A 17,183-nucleotide genomic window follows, 5' to 3' on the forward strand; every position below is an offset into this window, starting at 1 on the left:
CATCTAATTTTGTTCAGTGATGGCATTAGCTAGTTAGTACATCTTCTAGTGGTGGACTTGGCAGTGCTAGGTTAAAGGTTGGAGTAGATAGTCTTAGAGGTCTTTTCCAACCTAAATGATTCTGTGATTCTATGATCTTCATGGTGTGAATAAAATTAAGCCAGACATCTCAAGAACCTGGGCATCATCCGTATTAATAAAGCTGTATTTCACAAGGTTTCTTTTATACCTATTTTAAGCATGAGCACAATATGGTCAAAGTATGGGGAACTTTCACACCTTTAGCCAGGGCCAGTCTGGGCTATTTGCTGTGTTGTGAAATGGCTCAACTGGGTCACACAGATGGTCTGTTACATGCAAAACAATGCCTGGCTCCGTGGCTCTGAGTGACGTCTGAGTGAGAAACTGCAGAGCTTCTCAGGGTACTCCATCTCATCCACATTAGCTTTGTCCTGTAGGAAACACACTACTCCGGGTCCTTGGCTGTTGTTAAGAATCCAACCTGATGGTTAATAAAACTGTCTGTGGTGATGTAAAAAAAAACAAACAAACAAAAAAAAACAGCGGGGCTTGGAAACCAAGGCTGAGTGATATTAGCTCAAATCTTGAACAGAGTCATGTGACACCATCCAGTGGAGAGCTGCAAGATGGTAACGACTGCTTTGTGTCTTCCAAAGAGCACAAGGCACTTAGCAAAACGGTTGAAGCCTCTTGTACATAATGGCACATAGGGCATAAAGCTTTGCTGGCATCTATTCGCTGTCATGTTGCAGCAAGTGCTGCACTTTGATTGCAGTGTTTTTCAAGCCCATTTTTATTTTCCTTTCCACTTGCCTTTGAAGCTTTGATCACAATGCCGTACAGCTAAAGACACCTGAGAAACAGATTGCTAGGCAACAGATGCTGCAAAGGACAGCTTCCTCTTCCTCAGTGCTGAGATGGCAAGAGACCTTGTGGTGCTCAAAGTTGCCTGTTGCAAAATATTCACAACAAAAATGGCTTAGTGTTATTCAGGCAATCAGGTGAAGCAAGAAATGACTTTTCAAATAGGAGTTAAACAGGAATAAGGAAAAGAAGCAGTTCAAAGAAATAAAAGAGAAACAAGATGGAAGGCTACAAAAGATAACATGAAATAAGGATGTGTTTTGAAAAGTGGGGGAATAGGGAGAGAATAAGAAAAAAATATCAAAACAGATACAAAGGAGATCTCAAAACCTGTATGACAGCATAAAATATATATGAGCTTAATTTACTGTCATTCTTATAAAAGTTTGTTTATTGTGGAAATTCTGTTTAGCATTCATTTTACACCACACTATCAAAAAATGTCTACCATGAGGAAACTAACCTTACTGTTGTCTTTTCCTTTAGAATTACCAAAGAAAGAACTTTATGTAATTTCTACACAGTCCATAAATGTTATCCATGGAGTAATAGAAAAGCTTATTTTTATCAACACTTGGGAGAGAATGCAGAAATATACATGACCAGCAACCCAAGTTACATAAATCTTTATAGAGGACAAATGGGTATTTCACCCAAAATATAATTTGGAGGCCAACATATACATGCAAGATGGGATACTTGACAATGCTAAGCAAGGAAAAGGTTGTGTCTGTCTTCTAAGAACTTCTTTCAAGATAGGAAAAGCAAGGGGCTAAAGTAACCTATCTGGAAGTACAGTATAGCACTGCATTTAGGAAGTGTGTTTTCCTTGTCTAAATACTAAATCACTATTTTAAATGTGTAAAGAGGCTTGCCCAGTAAGATGAGCAGCAGCAACACAAACATGCTAGGTATGCAGAACCAAGAAAGTACTGAGCAGCCACGAGAGCTGAGTGTTAGAGATGAAGAAATGCAGACATACAGTGAAAATTAGGCTTTGCAAGGGATATTAAAACAAACGGGAAAAACAGAGTTGCTATGCAGGAAAAAATGGAAGAGATTAAAGGTAATCTAGGTACAACAAAAAATTAAGTAAATACTCTGCCTCGTTTCAAATCAAAGGAGATGTTGAGCATGGAACAAAAGGCAGAATGGCTGACAGGAATCAGGTTAGGGGGATTGTTAAGGAGCTTATTTGGTCTTCTGAGACCAAATAATTTTCACAGCAGAATTCTGAAAGAACAAGACTTAAATGACTATATAATTGCAAAGAGGTTGCTGAAAGACTGTTTCAGCTTGCCAAAATAATGGCTGAGAGAAGGACAAGGGTTCTGTTCTGTCTGCAAATGTATCACTAAAGTAAAAACCAGAAAAGGGAAGGAAAAGGAAAAAAAAAAAAAAGAAAACAGCTAAAGGGCAATTTTGACATGAGAGCAAACATCCTGAAGTTAGAAAAATGTTTCTACCTTCAAGGCAACGAAGTTTGGGAACAATCTTCCAAAGAGAGTAACTGGCACAAAACTAGTTAGAAATGGAGACTGATCACAGTCTGGAAAAAAAGGTTTAGTGACAAATTTGCCTGAGGCAGGTAGAAGAAAGAGTGTTTCGAGTCCTTTTTTCTATCAGTTTCTCTCTAATCAAGTCTCTGTGATTCCTCCATGATGTCCTAGATGTTTCACTGTGCCTGTTAGATAATATTCCAGCATGGAGTAGTAACAATCTTTTGTCACATTAATATTATCAATCAGCTTAACTACCTTCCATTTTGCATATGTCTCACTCCAGCAAAATATATGTGTACACACACTGACAACTCCCCACACGAGGTACACATTCTCTCACAAGACAGTTTTATTTTGGACAAACCAGCACAGTATGCACTTTTCCAGTTCTGCCAGTTTTTCCTTGAGCTGAGAGAGAATGGAGAAGCCATGCTCTGCCTTCTCTTACAACAGCTGAATTTTCTCTGTGGCTCAGCACTCATAATTGACTGCATCCATGCTGCCCAGAGCAGACACACGTTTAAGGAAAAGCAACCAAGGATTTCCCCTCAATCCATTACCTTAAAACTTCAGCAGAGTTTATTCAAAGGCTGTCAAAGTCAAAACGAACTATTGATACTATTGAAACATAAGAACAGAAAAGAAGGCCCAAGACTTTTCAGATTACTTCTATGTTTTTCAGGTTTGGAGTGAGTGGGATATTCCCTCAACAGGCTTAAGTAAACCTAAGTACATGTTTTGTTTGTGAATTGTTCAGACATTTAGATGTTTTTTTTTTTTTTTTTTTGCCACTGACACACCACCTTGGTAAATCCCTTTTTACATTTGCACCAATATACCTGTTTAAACCACATATTTCACAAACATAATCTAAGGTTTCATATTAAAAAAACCTTGCATCAGTCTAGGAGGAAAAGGATTCTGCAAACAGAGTAACGTTAAATAAATTTTTGGAAAATTGGATTGCAGTGCCAATTAGCCTGCAGTAGTCTGAAGGCAAAATTCCCCCATCCCCTACCAGCCAAGGTCACCGAAGCTGTTGCACACATGCTAACACAACCTTTTACTGCATATACACATTTAAAATAATTATTTTGTATGCCAAGCTGTATCATCTTCTTTTAAGTTCATTTCCAGTGAGTAATGGATGGCTCTAAATCCAATTTAATCCATTTTTGCCATGCAATTTTCTGCAATGTCTACTATTTTCAGAGTATATTACATCTTCACTACTTCTGAATGTATCTTATTAAGTAGCAATTGCAAATATATGTATCATAAATTCCAGTTCCGTAATTCCTCCTTTTAGTCAAATCTAACTTCCTTCATTCTTGAAAGCACAGAAAAAAAACCCTACAGAACAAACATACATTTCAATTGGACTCCATATAACAGTCACTGAACAAAGACATTTCAGAGATAACCCGTATTTATTTGTTCCTAAAACCAATTCCCTTTTCTACTGACTTCTAATGCATTTTGCCTTTACAAAAATGGATATATAGTTATGCAATTCAGTTTGATAACAGACTTTTTTTTAAAAAAACGTTGGAAATAAAATCTGCTAGCATTTTTTCTCATCCTCAGAATATCAGTTTGAGGTATTGAGCAGCATTTGAAAAAACTCTACAAACCTGAGTTAAAAAGAGAAACAAGAGAGCGGGGGATTCTGCAAAGCCCAGGAGCACCCGCTCCACTTCTTCCCTAGCTGAAATGTAAAAGGGCTCTGGAGGGATGCCAGGATGTTGTTATCCTTAGATCCCACATGCAGGAGGGGTTTGGGTGGTTTTGTTTGTTTGTTTTCACAGTCTCCATATGAAGTTCTTCCCGCTTATGTGAGACTAGTTATTCAAATGGGGAAAAGATTCAACTTTAAGAAAATTCTTACATTCATCTGATTAAAAAAAATCTTAAATCTGGCTACTTCACAGACACTAAGCCACTTATGTTAAAGCTGTTTTTTTGCACTTCTGCTCCACAGAAGGGACAGGCTGTTTGTCAACAGGTTTTACTACATTGCTTTTGAAGGGGTTCTGGACCTGAGCATCCCATTCTAACCAGGTTTTGCTCAATCACAATGCTCAGTCACAGCAGGAGAGCATGGTAGTACTTTTTCCTTCCATATAAATGATAGTTCTGCCTATAAAGTGGCCATAAAAGCAGCAGGCAGGAACTTTATAAATTCTTGTCTGTCAGTTATTCCCGTGTCAAGTATACATTATTTGCAAGTTAAACTCATTTTGTTTTCTGCAATCTGCCAGCTCTACAAACTCAAGCTGACAATCAAGCCAACTTCTTCTCACGCATAATTACCATTAACAAAGAATCCTCTGGCCAAATTGATTCACTGACACTTGGGCATTTTGTTTCCTGTCAACTTTTTTTTTTTTTTTTTTTTTTTTTTAAGATAAACGAGAAAATATTGGATCTGGTTCACCGTCAGCACATCTCCTCTGCTGGGCTTGCACACCAAAGCAAGCAGTTAAAACACCAGCTTTAAAAGTAAGCTAGTAACTGTGACTTTGAATACACATAAATAACATAACTAGTAGGCAGCAATTTTATATTGGAGTGGGAGATGATAGAGAAAGTCTCTTTTCAGCACAACTTTTGAAGTACCTGGGACTTAGTGGTGCTGTCTTTCACTTGTATTTCACTCTGCCCTTTGCTGTATACTTGTAGCACCTTCACATTACTAAACTACATGAAAAAATATTTTCAGGGACAAAACTTTCCAGGGCTTGGGAAGAGAAAATTAGACCATTAATTCATTTTTGTCCTTTAATAAACAAAGCGTATTTTAGCGCCTACATTTCCAGCTTCAGAACAATTATCTTATGGTAAAGAATATTATGTCCAAACCAGCGGGCCAAGTGCCAAAGTTGATTTTAATTTGAAACAGGTTGGAAATCTCTGCCTGTCTCATATCAATATTCAAGTGCTTATCAACAGGAGCGAACTGATCCCCCCCCCTTTCTTTTTCATATGGAGTAACATATACTGGTATCTGTAATAATTACCTACTTTTATTGTAATGATATCAGTTTTTCATAATAATTATTATTATCATATTACACACCACTTGTCTAGAAGAAAGGAAACACCTGTAAATGTAAATTCTCCTTTGATGAAAGACCACTAGGTGACATGTAATGTCTGCAAGACATCGTTGTTGTACCCACTCACATCCAGAAGTCAGCCAATCTTTCATGCCTAAGTGATTACTCTCAGTGGCAGATGAAACTGCCTTACCTACTTCTCCAGATGCATTAATTTTTCAGCTTATTGCCTTTTTGCAGAAAGGAGGATCAAAGTAAAGATGGTGATAAATATCTCTAACTCTATCCAAATAAATATCTTCAAACATAAAGATGAAGTGCTTTAAACATGTTTGCACAAAGATTCTCTCAGTACCATATCAATCTGCAAGAAATGATATACGTACTACTGTCAACACTGTGGAACTTCATGAATGTACTTTAAGATGAAATTGTCAGTTAATACCAAATAATCCTAACATTTGCTAACATAGCCAACAAAAGATGGTTTAAAGCAGACAGATTGTTATTTACAGCTGCACCAGATGGGACAATTTGAAAAATGTTTAGCTGTTCTTTAGTTAACATTTAAAATATATCCCTCAACATCCTTGAATATTTTTAAATTGGGGAGATTTTATTTTTGAATAATATTTATCTGCAAATATTTTTATGTTCCTGCTGTCATGTACAATTATACATGCCTGTAAATAAAAGACAAATTGCCTACAGAAAACCACCACTGGAGCTTACACAGCAGAAACATTAAATATTAATAAATGAATACATCAATTTTTAGTACAGAGAGACTGAACTTTGTGGGAAAATTGTATGTTATTTATTGTAATATATTATTTGAATGGAACGTTTATACTGCAGTATACATTCGGGGGGGGATTAGTGCCATCTGTGTGTCTAGTTCTCAGGTAAATGATCAATAACAAAACCTTTAAGGAAGGGACCTTGAGGTGGTCGTGTTTTGATTCAATTATTTTCAAATGTCTTTAGATTCTCCAAATCCACTGCAGGTCTTTGCAGTTTTCTTCCACCTTTCTGCAACATTCTCTAAGAAGTATAAAATTACTTTAACAACTAAAATGCTGAGGAGTGGCACAAGGACACAGGAGCTGCTGAGGTGGTGCTAGGACTGCCCCAAGCACAGGGACCATACCCAGAGCAAGCTGCATCCCTCATGTCTAACCCCATGAAAATAAAGACTGAACTCTCCTGTCCCATGGAAGGGTTTTCTCTGCTCCTCATAGCCAGCTCATCCCAGAAACAGGGTGAGAGAAAGCATTAGTTTCCAGAAGAAGCAGCAAGGAAAAGCAGCAGGGAGTCATCCAAACAGAAAGCATCAACGCACCACTCACCTAGAGTTTACCTCTTCTACCCTACCTCCAGTCCTGTCCTGACATCCCCTTGCTTGGCTGCCACTTATTTCACTGTGAAAAATCTTGTTTTTAAGTCCACTGCAATACAGTTCTCGGTGCTGTCTGAGCCTCACATATTCAAAGAAGAAGATAAAGCACTTTTTGTTGTTGGATCCACATAACATATTAATAGTGTATCTAAATGCATAACTAAAGACCTAAAATTTTCACTTTGATGTACACCAGCACCTTACGGTTCTCTCATGGCATTGCATTAAATCATGAACTTCAGCACACTTATAGGACAGGATTTTCAAATTTCCCTTGGAGTTTTAAATACTACACCACTCCTACACAAATTTCACAAGAACAGGCCTTTTAGATACAAGTCTAAGAAAACCAAGCAAGAACTTGATGTAACTTGTTTATCTGTACCAGGCAGTTTGGACATACTCACTATTTTATTAACTGTTAAATCATTTAGTCTGTGCGCTACTACTACTGTTATGAGCTGGAAACACTAATTACAAGATTCTTGCAAGGGAAAAAGCAATATCTTTATGCTTTTTGACCTCTGATTTATCAGAGGTGGAGCGTGGCACTGTTTCAACTATGGCTCCTCTAATTGTAATTTAGAGTATGTTTGCCCTAGTCTTCAATACAAAGAGAAATAAAACCGGGGCTAACATTTCAAATTTGCAACCAAAAGTGGTCATGGGATTTTAGGTTTTGTTTTAACATGGTGCTTAGAGAAGTAGTCTCTACCACCCTGGAAGGACGTGGAGTCAGAAACTGCAGTATACCAGCGGGAGGAATTTAAGATGAATAATTCTTTTGCTTTATTTTCCAAGTACGCTAGCTTTAATTTTAAGACCTTGGCACATCATACCAGACTACACAGTCTTTTGCAATAATAATTGTTTCAACTGCTAAATGGTAGTAATGCTAACATGCTGGATTAATATCCTAATGACTTCTGCTCTTCTGGTCCCTTTTTCACTCTTTAATAGATGAACAGGGAAAAGGGAGAATAGGGAACAGAAAGATGAAAAGCCCTCAGAGAGCTGGTTTTCTCTTGTTCTCATTTGAAAATTAAATTTTCAAGATGATAAAATAGTAGTCAACCCATGGCAGTTTCATATTTGGCACAGAGCTGTGAGTAAAGTGTGTAGCTCAGGAAAGGACTATATCCTCTTCATAAAGTTCCCACATGAGACATGGCCTAACTAAATAATGTAGATTTTGTATTTTAGTTTAACATATACCTTCAAAAAAGATGTGTCATCAAGGACATCTTGGTCATCAAGGACAGTCTTCCAGGACTCTGGTAACTACGGCAATACTCAGTAACTGAAGACTCCTGGAATAAATAAAGAGCCCATAAAAGACTTCATTTCTAACAGGTCTTGATTGTCATTAAGAGTTGCTGCTGTGCACAGGTCTGTTCTCTTTGGTCTGAGCTGTGAAGGTCTACTCAACCCCAACAGAGAATCTCAGATATTCAACTCCTGCAGTAGGCTTCAGTCAATATCCATGCCAATAATATGAGTCACCTAGCAACATCACTGCTGGGTGGGTTCTAGATTTAAGTACATTATAAAGGAATTGCCCCATTCCCACATTCTTACTGAGGATGTGCACATGCAGAACTGATTTTAGTAGGTGAGATTTTCCAAGTGGTACTGCTGATCCACTTTAGAGCACGCCAAATATTTGTTTTTATGAAGTTGTATCAATTGGCGTCATTGTTTGGAGCAAGATTTTCATAGGTAACTTAGATATTTACATCTGAGCAGGTCATCCTACGTTCTCATTATAGCCAATGAAAAGAAAAAGCATAATTCCTCTCACCTCTTAAAAGTTTAATTTTCAGATACAAAACACTGCACCCTAGAAGGGCTACTGAATATAAATGGAAGGCAAAAAAAATAAATATTTAATAGATATTAGCATTGCACACATCTACATTTAACAAAATTAATCTCTTCCCTGGAATTTCTCACATCATATTGGTGAATTTAATATCATTAGAAGTAGAAACTACTACTTTTAAATGGGTGGATTAAAATAGTTTTAAAATCGTGGTCCTCCTGTATTACATCCAACTTGAAAGGTTGTGATAAGTTAACCAAGTAAAAGGACCCTTTACAGTAAAAATATTCTTGGTTACAGACTGAGTTTGCCTTGGACACTGAATACAGTATAGAGATCATTGCAGCTGATTTACAGAAGAGTTATCATAAAAAACTTTGAAAAACAATCAGAATTTAAAACTCATTTAATGGAAGGATAATATGAGAATCAAACACTACACTAAGCATAAAGGATGCCTGGCTGTGCATGGATCTGAAAAAACTTTTAATTGTATAATGTATTCTCTTCCAGGTGTAAAGATTGCTCATCCAGGCTGCTTTGTGTTTGTTTTTTGTTGTTGGTGGTGGTGGTTTGTTAAGCTTCTAGCCTATGAGATTAATTAGCTGTTCATCAACCAAGATGCACATATGACATACTGCAAGAAGATAATATTGCTGCTTTGATGGCTTTTATATACAGGGTTTCTGACATTTGATATTTGCTGAATCCCATCTCTTCATTGCTTAGTTTCCATGCTAATGAGCAAATAGTCTTTATTTACATTACTCCTTCAAAAAATCCTGCAAGAAATTCCTGCACAGCATTTCTTTTCAGTGCAAACATTTCATTCCAGTACTTCAAATATCAATTTTGTATGCAACAAGTTATTCTCTAGCTTTCTGTGAATTTGAATTCATAATGCTTAGGTAAAATTCTTTGGTTTTCAGATGAACTTTTCCTTACAAGGCTCTGTTTGCCTAGTACCCTTCGCTGTGCACCTCCTCCTACCATCAGTGCATCTACATGTACATGTCCCAGGGGCAGCAATGATGTTGTTTAGTTAGTGCTAGTTTTAATCAACAGACTTTGCAACCATTGTCTTCAGAAATCACATGGGTAAGAGTTCAGAATACCATTGGTGTCTTTCACCACAGAAATACTGAGGAAAGTAGATGGCATAAAGGTTCTGAAGGAGCAAACAATTACGATTAGAGCTCACATCCCTGCATGTTCCAATTCTGTTTGAACCTCTTCTTTCTTTGGCAAGGCTCTTCTACAGAGACTTAAGTTAGATGTAACAATCCTTTTCTGAAGTAGTTTTAAATTTTATAGCTTCTGGTGTAGAATTTTGCTGCTTTCCTTTTGTGCATCTCACAAAGGAGAGACCATCACTTCCCCTGCTCCCCCCACACCCCTTCAGCATCCCTTGCAGTTTGATATTCCTTGGGTAAACTTTTGTGTTTAGTCTCTGCAAGCTTATCAGATGTAGATTTGAGGGAGGTGTGGATTGTAAACTTTTGTAATTTGTCAGTCTCACAGGAACAGAATAGTTGCTTTTGTTTGATTATAAATCTATTTTAAGCACTATTTGGGAAAAATTTCAAGTTTTTGCAGCTGTGTCATTTGTATATCTAGCTCCTTCTTCCTCCCAAATAAAAGATTATTTAAAAAATTAATATGCTAGTTATAGACAGGACATCAGAAATAACTACAAAACTGCAGTAAAATTGAGAGATCATACACTAGTAATGGCAACTTGGAGTGATTCTTTTAACAAGTGTCTTGGTTTTTCATGAGTGCCTACTCAAAACGAACACTATTGATCAATTAGCAACTACATGATAAGAATCCATTCATCTTATTCTGTACTATTTTTATATATTCAAATTTGTATTGGTTTTGTTTTTTGTACATTTTAGAGTATTTTATGAATCAACCAAAACTGGAAGTTAGAAGGAAAAAAAACTTAACTTTATGCTTGTCTGCATGAAAATCTGGATCAGCCTTCCAGACAGGACAGCTGGGACAAGTAACTCATACTGTTTTAAAACAGAGGTCATTCACATTATATAGGGATTTATACACCTAAGAATTTCTGCAGACAGAAAATTAAATCTATGCTACAGATCCTTGAATGGTGCAATAGAACAGCCAACAAAATTCACATGCATGACACTAATACTGTATTAAGCCTCAGCACTGGTATTTCTTTTGGTTACCTGCCAAGAGTAAGAGAGGAGTTCTTTTTACCTATGACACGTCCTTTCTGAGTTTTCCCTTCTCCTTCCTCTGAATCCTGAGATTAAATCTGCAGTGCCTTTCAGCATTCAGCTTTTTTGCCCCAATTTGGTCTCATCAACTAGCTACAGCTAGAGACAGACTGCAAGGAGCATGAGCCAGCTTACCTACCAACACAGCTCCCAGGGTTAGGGCAGGAATTCCTCTACAGATCCCTCAAGCTAAGACAAACCACTTCAGCCCAAGCAAAAAAGCAAAAGATGAGCCAACATAAAAACAGTCTCTTACCTTTAGCATAAGGCATAATTTTAGGACTTCTGTGCATTTTGCCATCAAGTTACCTACTATTGCAATCACTTAGCACACACAATACTCTTATTTGTTCCTGGCTTCTGTTACTTTGTCACATATGGCCCAGGTTTGTAACAGCATTGTCAAACAATTTGTTCCTGGACTGCTTGCAAACATGCAAAGTAGATGTTTTGCAGACCTTCTGAATCAGACACCTGTGGTCAAATAGCCTGTGCATGCAGGAGGCTAGTATAAGCCTTCCAAACCACTAATAGCACTTAAAATAAATTTCATTCTGTAAAACACATAATTGTAGATGTGGAACGTATGTTTATGCAAGTGCTCTGAAGCAGCAGTTTGAGTTCTTCTCAGGTTGATTGTATTTACCCTAGGCAGAAGCATTTTTCAAGCTGTTTGAAATAATTGGCAGCAAGCCCCATAAGAGTTACTCTAAGAATTAGATCGCTAAAACACAGTAAAATGCCCAAACTGATTTCCTAATAGCCTTCCAGCCAGCAGCCTAATTTTAACACCTCCCCTTGACCAGCAGCAATGACTGACAATGTGTAACTCTGGAGACTTGCCTCTTTCCACTCATAAAGACATATATAATTGTACATAGATAGCCTGGAGCATTTCTTCCTCCCCACTGAAAAGCAGCATACTGGCCTTAGCTTTTCCAGCTGGTTCATTCAGAAAACTTCCCCTTCCCCATCTAGCCCCCAAAAACCACCTGGTCCTAGCCAATTTCCCGTCCTCCCCTCCCAGCCAATTCCATCACCTGTCTCTGTACTTGCCCACCACAAAACAGGGACCAAACTGCTCCAGCTGAGCTTGGTCTACCCCATCATGCTCCTTACCTAAGCCAATCACCCAGAGCAGGAAGAAAGGCATTCAGCATACATTATTGTGACACCATTAATCATTACAATTGCTTTTAGTGAACAAAACACGCTGCAGAAACAGTATGCAGTAATGCTATTATCGTTTGTTTCATCTGCAGTGACAAGGCAGTATGACCTAACTGCAGCTTTCCTGTAGTTCATTTATTGTAGATATCACAGCTGCGATTTTGAAGAAGAGCCTTGGTAGTTTGAACATGCTGCTGACAAAAATAATATGTGAATTGTGACTTTAGTGTCCTAGCCAGCTTTTAAGATGAATTTATCCTCTGGTTATGTTTACTGAGATCTAAAATGTCTGCTTTTAATTTTATGTAATTGCAATACACATTGAAAGAGAAAGGGAAACTTCGGGGAATGTATGCAGGTTGATTCCTTCTCCAAATAGGACCAGACCACAAATGAAACAACCCTACTGTATAAATAAGCAGTGAATTCTTCATAAGAGAATATTTAGTATAGTGACTGAAAGGAAACTGGAGAGAAAAAAAAAAGAAAAGAAAACTTCTATAACGCTCATCTAATAATGGCTTTTCATTAAAATTGTGATGTCTTCTAGCCATTCATTACTTCTGAAATGATTTAAAACATATGGTGTAAGTTGCAGGTGTAGGAGTTACAATTCAAGTTATCAAGGAAAACAATATACAGACAGATACAAACAAATCACAACAGAAGAAAATGGCTTATTTCATCATTTACACAGGGCTGCTTTACATTGTTTTCTCATAAATACTAGCTCCTGTAACAACAGAAATTAGTTTCCCTCATAGAACAGTATTTTTAGAGGCAATCATATACCAATTAGTATTAATCAAGATCATAAAAAATAATTTAAAAAAAACATACAGAAAGCAACTCTCTAGAGCGAGAAATGGTGTAACATCAGTTCTACAAAGCATCTGTTTGCTTAATGGGTCGAATCACTGTCATGTCTGAGCTCCTCAAAACCATCCTGCCAGATAGGAAGGTACCAGGATCCACACACACAGTCTCTTGTAAACTGGCAAATGGGATAGAAGTAACAAAAGGGCCCATTCAATGCACCTCACTTATTTGTGTTCTTTTTCAATGGAGTTGGACATTGAACTATCTAATACTTTACACACAAAAGCAGCCATGCCTCAAGGACAGCAGATGTCTTTAAATACTGAGCAGTACATGTTTTCATGCTGTCCGAGAGCAGGATGAGGTCTGTGAGGAAGAAATTTTAAAATACTGCTTTTTAATACTTCATTGGTGGTGAGACAGTTTCACTGCCCACTTTCATGTCTCCAGATTGTGCTGCTATAAAGCCCAATGCTTACATGGACTCATACACTCAACCCGTTTTTTCAGACTTCATAAGACTTTAACAATGAAGTCCAAAACACTGGTTTTAAGCAAAGTGCTGCAAAGATTTGGATCATGTTACCTAAGAGATCTTCTTTTATCATATGTTGCTGATCACTTTTGACTTCAGATCACAAAATGTCTTCAAGCTAAAGACTAAGAGGGAAGTTGTGAGCTAAGCATACCCAGTGATGGACCCTTCAGATCTGAGTTTTGAGTTGTGCTTTCTCCTTTAAAGGGCCACATCCTGGAGATCTGTTTGGAACCTGCACAATCAAGTGTGTCCTTGGTGCATTGTCACCAGAAAAAAAAAAAGGGGGGGGGGGGATTCCTATTAGGGAAACTCAAGTCACCAGCAGCCCTGGAGCTAACATCCAGCAAGTAATACCCAGTTAAAAATATACCATAAGCTGATAACAAATGTCATAGCTCTTGGCCCAGGCAGCCAAACTGCTTAAAAAGAGGTCACAGAATGTGCTGATGCACTCAGCGACCTGACAGCAAATCTAACCCTGCCCTGGATAGAAAGGCTGGTCAGAGAGAGCAAGGTGCAGGAGATTATCAGTTCTTGTATACGCGTATATTGGAATGGAGTGAGAAGATGAATCTGTTTATTCAGAGAACAGAGAGATTATCAAGGAGAGTTGAACAGCATTTGGGGGGGGGGGGGGAGATCTAATTATGAAAAAAATAAAAACAAGGAAAGGGAAGTAAAAAGATTCTAGCATCAAAAACACTAATTTGTTGGAAGAGGAATATCAGTCAGCAGGTTGGACTGCACACTGGGTGAGAAAGCAATGAGGAAGAGAAGTGGGAGGAATAATAAGAACAAAAAGCAGCAGCTAATGGGATAAGTTTTGTGAGAACAGGCCTAAAGAGTTAGAGATACGTATGCAAAAGTCCCTACCAGGCAGAGGTTTAATGGGGTGCGCTTAAGGGAGTGGGAGGTACACAGAAGCAAAATCTGACATTAAGTATTTACTCTGTCTATTGTCCAATGCTTTTACAGATATAACAGTATATAATTTCTTCTCATCAGACCCTGAACCCTTCACAGAAATTCAAGAAGGAACTTTTTAAAGTCATGATTTAAGTAAACACTCTTAACATTAAAAGGCACCTCTTTAAAACAGATGTCACTATAGAGTTGTTGGGGGGGGGGGGGGGGAGGGGGGTTGTTTTGTTTTGTTTTTTGTGTGTGTTTTTTTTGTTCTTGTTGTTTTTTGACTTCCTAAACCCAAGGAACAGTGTGAAATTGACATAAAAGGCTAGAGAGAAAGATCTCTTTGCTAAAAGGTAGCTTAAACCAGAAGCTTCTTCCAAGATGTAAAGCCACGTCAGTATTATGCACTCCAAGTCACTCAGCAGGCTGTCAGCAGTGAGAGACCTATTTTATTAAGAGATATCCCTGAAGACTACAGAAGTACCTGAAACACCGCAAAACACTTATTTATGTTTTTATATTTTACAATGATCACAGAGAAAAGCCTTCCCTGGTTTCTAGGTCTTAGGCAACAAATTTCATCCAGTTTTGCAAGGAGATCTAAAATTCTCTCCTGCAGATGCTCCAGTGAACCTGCAGAGCAAAGTAACAAATGCCAGGCCTTATTCACAGCCATGTAATCCTACTTACTCCCGAAGAGGAAGCAACACATACAATGGAGATCAAAAGTACTTAGAGATAGAGGCCCAGCTCCCTAGAGAAAAATGAACAGCAGAAGAAATGCTCTGAGGCATGAAACAGCCAAAAGAACAACTACAGAAACTACATAAAGCCAGAGTCCAACAGAGTTTGGGTTTTGGCATTAACAAAGAGGTTAAACAGTTGAAAAAAAAAATCTTGTTAAACACCTGTTCCTTCTGTTTCCTGCTGTTGCATCCAAATGTTATTTAAATTCTGTTCTTTCCTGAATTAGTTTTCAAATTGCAGTATCATGTCAGCTTCACAGTCAGTATCTTGCTGCTTCTTTTATTCATTCCAGAAGCAACTGTTTTTATTAACAGCTGGCTACACTTAGTGTTTCATTCCTTCACCTATATACAAATATATATATATATATATGTATGTATTTATTAGCCCTTTAAGGATTTTCTTTATCAACTACACTGTCTAGATAATTCTTTAACACTTCGGGTACTTTAACACATTATCCCTGTTCCAGTGAATGACGAGGACCAATATTCACGTAATAGAAAAGTATTTACAAAGTATTCACTTAAACTGCTCAGAACAAAAGCATCCTTAAAAATAAAAAATAAAAAAATAGAGAGAGAGAGAAAAAAGGTTTTCTGTGTTTTGCCTTCTGCTAAAAAGCACTAGAGAAAAAGAGGGTGCAGTGTTCTCAGGATGCTGAAAATGACCAGGTCCTCTAATCAGCCATCAAAGCATTTACTGTAAACAACACAGAAGGACGTAACTTGCACTGTGCTTGGTTTTTGAGAGGACAGGCTATGAGTCAGGGTGCGCCCTAAAGACAGGAAGGAGGACAGGGATGAAAATAAAAGCCCTAGGAAATTGCATCTTGCTTTTGTCTGTTCCCACCCACTTTTCACCCTCAATGTTCCTTCTTCCAGTCATTTTTTCTCTCCCACTTCTATCAGCTTCCCTTGAAAGCTCTGCTCTTACCAGCAGCATCCAGCATTCACCCTTGCTTGCACCTATCCTCCTCCCAGTCCTTCCTGTGTAGCTGGAACCAGCTGCTCTATTTTATCATCAACCCTTCCCTTAACCTACCATGCAAACCTCTTAGGAGGAAACAATAAGCATAATTAGTCAAACCCTGCTGCCAAGCTCCTTAACTGTAAACCTTGCCTCAAGTGCTGCCTCAACCAGAGTGCAGTGCGTCTTCCTCCTGCAAAAGCACCCGTATGCCAGTGGGTTTTGTTAACAGAAATCCTAAGAGTTCTGCTGCACCCATCAATAAATCTTAGTTCGTAGAGCAGCATCAGCTACAGGCATACATGAAGCCAGCACTGCAGCTTACATGCTCGGCTTCCAAGTCTGCCAGTGCTGGAGCCCCAGAAGTTTCAAATGTGCAGGGGGTCCCTGACCTCTCTCCTATTTTCCATGCAACAGTCAGAGTAGCAGATACAACTCTCACCAGACTTTCCTCCGTGCCCTACCACCATCCTTCTCCTCTGCCTCCTTCTGCTGTGTCTCAGACAGACTTGTCCCTCATCCCTGGGATTGGGAATCTCGACTTTATCTCTGCCGCTAACAAGCCTTGAGCATATTCTGCCTCAAATGTTACTGTCTTCAGTACTAGCCAAGGCACTAACCAACTGCAATGGCCTTTCCCACAGCATAAACCCTGCCTGGGACTGCCTTCATCTAGCCATGTGGGCCCTGTGGTATTTAGGAATAAACTTATTTCCCCAGGCACTTCAGCCATAATCCATAAACCCAACACTAGCATTAACCATATCCTCAGCTATACACACACTATTCCATGGCTAGTTATAAACAATCTGTCTCATCTTCGCCATTCCTCATCCAAACTCTTCTTGTCCTGCATAATCAAGAAGTGAACTCCTCTCTTCCACCTTGGCTTTTCTCATCTGCTAAACATAATCCTAAACTAAATATAACTGTATAGATACCACAGCAGTCCATGCTCATCCCAGTGCTTACCAGAATGAATTGCTTCATCTAGCAACAACTTACGTTATAACAGGCCCTGCTGGGTCTAACAGCAACAAAATCTTTTCTGATCTCCAGTCCAGTGCCTTAATCTTAGCCTTAGGGCCAACCTTGATATTAACAACACTGTA

The 17,183-nt window shown here is 38.4% G+C and overlaps 1 protein-coding gene and 1 long non-coding RNA gene across 21 annotated transcripts in view; one reads left to right on the top strand and one right to left on the bottom strand.

Moving 5' to 3' along the window:
* Nucleotides 1-17,183, top strand: part of HTR1F (5-hydroxytryptamine receptor 1F) — a 120,717-nt gene that overhangs the window by 24,800 nt on the left and 78,734 nt on the right. The window lies entirely within an intron of this gene.
* LOC310884315 overlaps nucleotides 1-17,183 on the bottom strand; it is a 39,320-nt gene that overhangs the window by 21,011 nt on the left and 1,126 nt on the right. For 4 of the 12 annotated variants that reach the window (XR_014574149.1, XR_014574150.1, XR_014574151.1 and 1 more), the window contains exons 1-3: nucleotides 11,763-13,691; nucleotides 8,061-8,155; nucleotides 280-6,924 (exon numbers count right to left, since the gene is read on the bottom strand). This is a non-coding gene — a long non-coding RNA (uncharacterized lncRNA). Of the gene's footprint in view, nucleotides 1-279; nucleotides 6,925-8,060; nucleotides 8,156-11,762; nucleotides 13,692-16,038; nucleotides 17,069-17,183 lie in introns of those variants that run through there. The other 8 variants (XR_014574146.1, XR_014574147.1, XR_014574143.1 and 5 more) reach the window with 8 other exon arrangements.

This window comes from Anser anser, assembly GCF_964211835.1.
Source record: "Anser anser genome assembly, chromosome: 1".
NCBI lineage: Eukaryota > Metazoa > Chordata > Aves > Anseriformes > Anatidae > Anser > Anser anser.